General features: G+C 30.2%; 1 pseudogene; it reads left to right on the top strand.

Annotated features, from left to right (window-relative positions):
• Nucleotides 1–2,731: 2,731 nt before the first annotated feature.
• The window catches only part of LOC149194031 (heat shock cognate 70 kDa protein pseudogene), a 29,922-nt pseudogene continuing 25,290 nt past the window's right edge, over nt 2,732–7,363 (top strand).

Raw genomic sequence — 7,363 nt, 5'->3', positions numbered from 1 at the left:
GCGCTCCAGAGAGTTCTCGTGGATTCGAGACGCTTATGGGTGCACACATTGGATACAAGATCCAACAGCGACCCTCAACGTCCTCGAGATTTAGTATAACTTGCAAAATCATTTCCTTCGATAAGTCATTTATTTTGATTGTTGATTTGTAGAATATTTAAGAGTGTTTATATTCTTTTTATTGCTATTAGGTGAATCAACAATCTAGATAAGCTCAAGGCCAGTGTTCGTTAAGATTATGTAAGACTAAGAGGCAGATAATACGTTAGAGAGACTTTGGATCTAAATGGAAATGTTAGGCGGCCGTTCCGTTTGAAAGAAAAAAGTTTCAAGTCAATGGCAAAGAATGATTGAAATTATTAGGTTTAATAAGCACTTGACTTGGTTTGTGTATTAAGCAGGCTGCATTAATATTATCATAATTCATGGATCCAGGTTGGTAGGTCTGGAATATCAAGTAAAATTTGCCAGTCAAATGAAAATTTGTTGATGGTCGTGCTTGATTTAGTTTTTGTGTGAAGCAAATTCATTCATACTATTAGAATTTATGGATCCAGATGGATCCAGCTGAGCAGGCCAGGTTAACGTTAGGGATAAAATGAAAGTTTGGCGATGTTAGGGTATTATGAAAAATCATAGGATGTAAAGTTTTATTATATTGAAAATATAAATTTAATTTTAATATATAAGAAGTTATTTATGATTAAAATTAAATTATCTTAGGAGAAAATTTTTATTAATAATTTGATAAAATGTATATTTAAATGGTAATAATTAAAACTACAGTTAAATAAGGGAGAGATGTCGTTATGTAAAGTTATATTTAAAAATAATATAATAATAATTTAAATTAATAAATTAAAAATAGTAATAACAAATTAATATTAGCTATAATTATAATATTTCAATTTACACTTTAATCTTATAATTTTATTTAGAGATACTGTTATCACTCAGGTTGTCCTTAAGCTCCGGAAAAGGATACGGCTGAGGTAACCACAAACCAACTTTGGACTGCAGGTTCTAGCCAACCTGGAATCAGAGAGGGCTCTCTCTTTTAGATTTAGCTTTGTTTGAAAGGATTTTAGGCTAGGTCTCGAGTTCAGAGGGCTTTTGTTTGTTTTTTGTGGGAAAATTGATTTTTCAGGTAGAGAGGCAGAGCATAGTCTAAGGGTTTCGAACCATTGGGCGTGGAGTCGAGGAGAAAAACTGCTGGTGCCTTTCCTTAATAACAGTGAGGGAAAATGGAGCAAGATAGCTGAGCATGAAACAATGTTTTAGGGTAAAGGGATGGAAAGAAATGCTAAGTAATGAGAGGCAGTTAAGAATCTCTCAATTATGCTTAACAGGGGAAGATAACAGGCGCTACCTAGGGGCAGTTAAGAATCCCTAGATAATTGGCAAACACAGGTGAATCGGGGTAAACATGAGCCAGAAGGAATTCATATTCATAACCAATTCAATCAGAAGAAAACATAAAGAAATAGTAGAAATTGAGCATAGAGAGTATTTAAACTAATTCTAGGCTATTCTTTCTTCCTGCTACTTAGATAGTGGTAAACAATAAACAGAGGTAAGATGCACTTATTGCTTCAGGCTGCAGCACAAGAATTCCATCTTCATATCTCCAAAACATTCATTCACAACAGACAGTTTGCTCTCCAAGCTTTCGACAATCTTTGATTATGGAAAAACTTAGGTATACACAGCGAGTCTCTAGTGAAATTCTCAATTGACCAACCCTTAAAACAATGCTGAGGGTGGTATATATAGGGAAAAACTATCTACAGAGTTATTTATTACATCTTGACCTAATTAGGTCATAAAGAATAATTAATTGACCTAACTCCTATCTGAAATAAATGCATGAAAATATCTCAGGCTGCGCTGGGGCGGCCGTATCAAAACTGAATAAATGATGCTCTCCTCGGTGGCTTGGTGCAGGTGCTTCTGAAATAAATGTGCATGGGTTTCTGCTTCTTCGCTGTCCTGTGGCTTTAAATGCCTTAATTGTGATTTGAAGGTAAGGATGGGCTGATGATGCCTAATTTGACTTTCTGGGGGCTGCATTAATGTACAGGTGCTTCGAGCCCCTACAAAATCTTTGCTGATACTCTTTGGCGTCTTTTCTTTCTTCTGATACTCTTTGACAAAATCTGGACTGTTGTTCTGATGTGCTGTGGGTCTAATCACGCATTGATGGCTGCTGTTTGGCCTCTGCATCCTCTGGAATTGTCTTCTGATCCTTTCGGTATGCTCTGCGAAGAAAATGGGTCATTTTTGTGCCTTTTGGGCTTCCTGGGGGCCGCATAATGGAAATATTCCCTGAAGATTCTCCATTTCGGCCTAAAAAGTCCTACGATTCATCAAAAACTGCGTCAAAACTAGATTCTGGGGCTCCGAAGTGCGACTTTTGCTCCTTCGCGCCAAAAAAGTGCTGATGACGTCAGCATGATGTGATGTTGCGGGATGACGTCAGCATGACGTCATCATGTATGGTTGGTGACGTGGCAGGTACGGTGGCAGGGACATGTGGCAGTGACGTGGCAGGAGGCCATGCAGGCAGATGACTCGGCGACATGACTGGGCAAGGGGGTGACGTAAGCGGAGACATGGCATGTGACGTGGGCTTACGTCACAGGGGAGGGCGGTAAGCGGTATTGGGGCGCACCGCTTTTTGGGGATGGTGGTTTTGTGAGGGGGGCCTCCGCCACAGCCCAACGCTTGACGCATGGCGGGAGGTACGGCGGTAATACTGCTCATCTCCCAGACACTAAAGATCGGGCGGCTCGGGGATGGGACGGCCTGCCAGCCGTTGATCTGCGGGGCGGGGAAACAGACGGCTGGCGGTGATGGCGAGGTGATGGCTGGTTAGGGCAGGGAATATTCGTAGGAATATTCCTTTTTTAATATGCGCACGGGTGGGTTTAAACTATGGGAAATGGGTTTAGGAGGTTAATAAGCGGCGAGTTAATGTTTAGTGCCAAAGCTTTAGGTTGGGGGTAAAACATGGGTTTTGAGCGCGGGTTTTAGCAATTTGCGCCCGAAAACTTAAGATATGGGCAAAAAGTGGGTTTTTGAGGGTTTTAGGGCTAGGTGAGAGGTTATTAATTTGGCCAGGTGTCAGATTAATCCCTTTTATGACTTGGATGGGCTAAAAACAGCCCCAGATGGACTATTTTCCCTGGACTTTACAAAAATATGGCTATATTGCCAAGATGGGGATATTTACATAGGGAAGTTTTATATACATAGTTTAATAGGGGGAAGGGGAAAACTGATAGGGAGTTATATAATACTGTTAGTGGTTAATATGAAGGTGGCCCGCAAGTGCTAAGGTCACCGACCTTAGGCTAAATTTGGGGAAAAGAATTTGCAAAGAGATGAAGTCCTTGAGTGAAGCAGATCTTCACCAAGGTGACTGATATGGATGATGATGAAACTAAGAGGCTCAAGCAGATCTTGACCTCTTTGGGGAAATCAGTAAGTGACTTGGGGAATTAGAAGAAGGGGAAGTTAGTGATGACCAGCCTTGATCTCTTTTTGAATGGAAACTGCCTGCAACGTGATCTGTAAAGATAAAATAGTCTGAAACACAAAATTGATCATCAATTGTCATTTTGCAACCACACAGCTACCTACCCATCCTACTTTCCTAACATTTTTTCTTCTTTTCTGATTAGGGTGCACTTAGACTTGCAGACCCAGAATTACAATTTTTCTTTTGCATGCTTCATATCTAAATCTGCACTTATTTCTACCAGGGCCCAGATTAAACAGTTGGGTCCGTTTGATTCTCTACCTATCTACAAAATCTGCCAAGGTTAAGCTGTCTGGACAGATGCATTCTCTATATTCTACAACAGGAAATTGAAACCTAGGGAGACCAAGATTAAGCTGTTTGGACCTCCCTTTAAGAAAGAACTTATCAAAAATGGAATACAGCAGTGGCCTTTGGACTAGCACACTTCATGGCATTGTGGAAATATGGAACACTGCAGCTTGCAAAGTATGACATATTTGGCATGTAAAAATGTCAATCATGAAAGATGAATACCTGCTGTAGCAGGAGGCTAACAGATACAAATTAACAAAAGGTAAATGAATACAAAAATATAATTTACTTTTTACTACAAGAAAGAAATGTAATTTTTCCATGTGGCAAGAAATAATATTATTGATATTACATTATGTGTAATTTATTTTACATTACATTTACATGTGATATTTAAAACAAATATATATTTATGAAAAAAAATACTTCACCATTAATAATAAGTAAAATATTTCATTATTTATACATAATTTTATAAATACTTTATATAGGGAAAAAAAAGTAATTAAAATTGAAAATTTTCTTATATTTTCACTTTAGTGAGAAAGATTGAGATGACTCTTATTCCATTAATAATTTCTTTATAATTCAATGTATGATGGATATTTGTAATTTTTTAATTGTTTAATATCGATTTGGTATGTAATATTTTAGAAAGTATTAATAATAAAAATAATTAAATGTATACACAAAGGAAAAAAATATGAGGGTGTATATTTTAACATTTGAATGTGGAGAATGTGAATTATAAATCAAATATTTTAATATCAACTACATATATTATACCAACATGGATCCATTTTAACTCCTATCTATTAAGCTCTTAGAGGGATCAAACCTATTTTCACTGAAATTTGATTACTCTCAACAGATGGTAAAACCAAAATTAAATTAGATCTAAATTGATATAACCTAAAAAACATCTTATAATATTAACCTCTTATAATAATTTTATTTTTTAAATGATAATATTCTTAAAAGATTAAAATAATATCTTATAACATTATTTTCTTATATTAATATATTATTGTTTAAATAATAAGATCCATGAAAATTGAGATGGTGTCTAAATGTAATGGGGATTTTCACGTTTCACGGACCATCTTAAAATTCATAGCTTTGAAATTTTATTTAATAATAATAATAATAATAATAATATTTACTATAACATTTCTTTTAAAAGAAAGACTATCCATCGTTGTTCCTCTTAAATATAATTTTGAAAATTTGGATAAATTTTAATACCATTTTATTGTAATATCCATTTTCATTTTTTAATGTATTCTTAATAGACATAATATTATATAAATAATAATTTTGATTAGATAGATTTATAAATAATAAAAATATTTTTTTAGAGTTTTATTTTTATAAGTTTAAATGTGTTTTCTATTTTCATATATAAAATATTTATAAAACATAATAATAATAATAATAATAATAATAATTATTATTATTATTATTATTATTATTATTATAAAAAATAATAAAAATAATAAATCAATTTAATTGAATTCATTATATACATTAAAATATAGTAAAAATAATAATATAGATATAATATAGAAATGTGAAATAGGTATAAATAATAAAAAAATTAAGATTTATTTTATCATATAAATTAAAATAATGATTCACTTTTGTGACTATTACATTTTGAAAATTTTATATTTCAATTCAATTAATAAACACATAAATGCTTTATCTTTAAAATAAAAAATTTCCCTTTCAAATTTATATATATAATTATAAAATATGCATTACATATCATATTAAAAAATTAAATTGAAAATATTATAAAATATGTCAAACTCATATATGTAATTATATAAATTATAAATAATAAGATTATAGATTCATTTTAACCACAATTCTTTAAGACAAAAAATTTGGAAAATATCACTCGCTTCAATATATAAATAAATTATATGTTATGAAAATCCTTTTCAACATTTAGATTGAATATTCTACCCATTTTAAATTTGCAATCCTAATATCTTTTTTATTAGACTTGAAAGAAAAGTTAATGAAAATACATGCCAAAATGTAAAATAGTCATATTTTACATATAGACCTTAAAAAAATCGTCATTAATATATTTTTGAGTACTCATAAATATTTCAATAATTTATTATCTCCAACATTAAATAAATTAGTTAACATGCTTATTCAAATAATCTATTTATATATTATATTGAAATACTTATCTATTTATATATTATATTGAAATACTTACTAAAAATATCATAATTGTATATATTTCTTATATTCAAAATTCAAAACATAAAGCTTTCTTTTAAATATTTAATTATGTTATGTCTCTCTAAATTTGATATAATCTTATAGTACTTCACATGGAGATTGAAATATTTTTTAAATCCCTAAAATAGAGAGTTAAATATCTTTATCGGATTTCTTTCATTTTACATTATAATATCAACTACTATAGATTCATCTAAAGAATGGAGCTAGCATGGTAATAGATCAAATCTATTTAAGTGTAAATATCTTTTAGAGTGCAAAACTCCAAAAAAAAACTGCATTTATCTCGTTTTTTGATAGATTCGCCTAAATTGGTAGTGGTTGTCTCTTCACACACACACACACACATATTAAATTTCCATCATTTAAATTGTATTTTTGAATGCTACATAGAGTACAAAACTTCAACTTGTCAATGCAAAAGTTCTTTGTTGGATTTGGACCAAAATTGGCAAAAAAGAATTCAAAAAGCATGTAAACTACTTTGAACATTTTAACCATAAACAATTACTTTTTTCTATTAATTTATTAACCAATAGTTAAGACATTTTATTTATGCTTTATATTGTCTGGGTTAAATTGGTTTTTTTATTAATATATGTTTAAGTATACATCAATATTATTTAATTTTGCATAATTTACATTGAAATTTTGTATTATTATGAATATTTTTAAATGTCACATATTAATTTTATATTAAAAATAAAATGAATTAAAAGAAATACTTAACATTTCTTATTCCATTCTTTAACTTTCATTTACATTTTTTTTGTTTAAATATTGAGTCCTTGATTACATACCACTTTGATATATATATATATATATATATATATATATATATATATATATATATATATATATATATATATATATATCGTTTCTTGATGTATATAAAGTTGACATAAATTATAACATAAGCCTTCAAATAGTTTATTTAAATTAGATGCTTAAATATTTTTAAGAAATATAAGTTTTAAACATATTATTCATACGTTTTTTTCCACTTTTATTTATTTTATCTTTTTTCAAAATTAATATAAAATTATATTACATCATATAAATTTTGAAATGTTTTATTAATAACTATATGAAATGTTTTATTAATAACTTGTGTGAGCCAAATATTTCTACCACATCAAATTATCCACAACAATAAAAATAACATTATTGATATTTGATAATACTTTTAATTAATACTAACCAAACAATTTTTTTCATTTTTTTATTTTTATTATAACTATTATTAATTTTCTATTTCGATAATAT

This window comes from Pinus tabuliformis, chromosome 2_2 (assembly GCF_031772625.1).
Source record: "Pinus tabuliformis cultivar Carrire ecotype Pingquan chromosome 2_2, CPIR1, whole genome shotgun sequence".
Taxonomy (NCBI): domain Eukaryota; kingdom Viridiplantae; phylum Streptophyta; class Pinopsida; order Pinales; family Pinaceae; genus Pinus; species Pinus tabuliformis.
The sequence above is the reverse complement of the archived record's forward strand: the minus strand, read 5'-3'. Positions and strand labels throughout refer to the sequence as shown.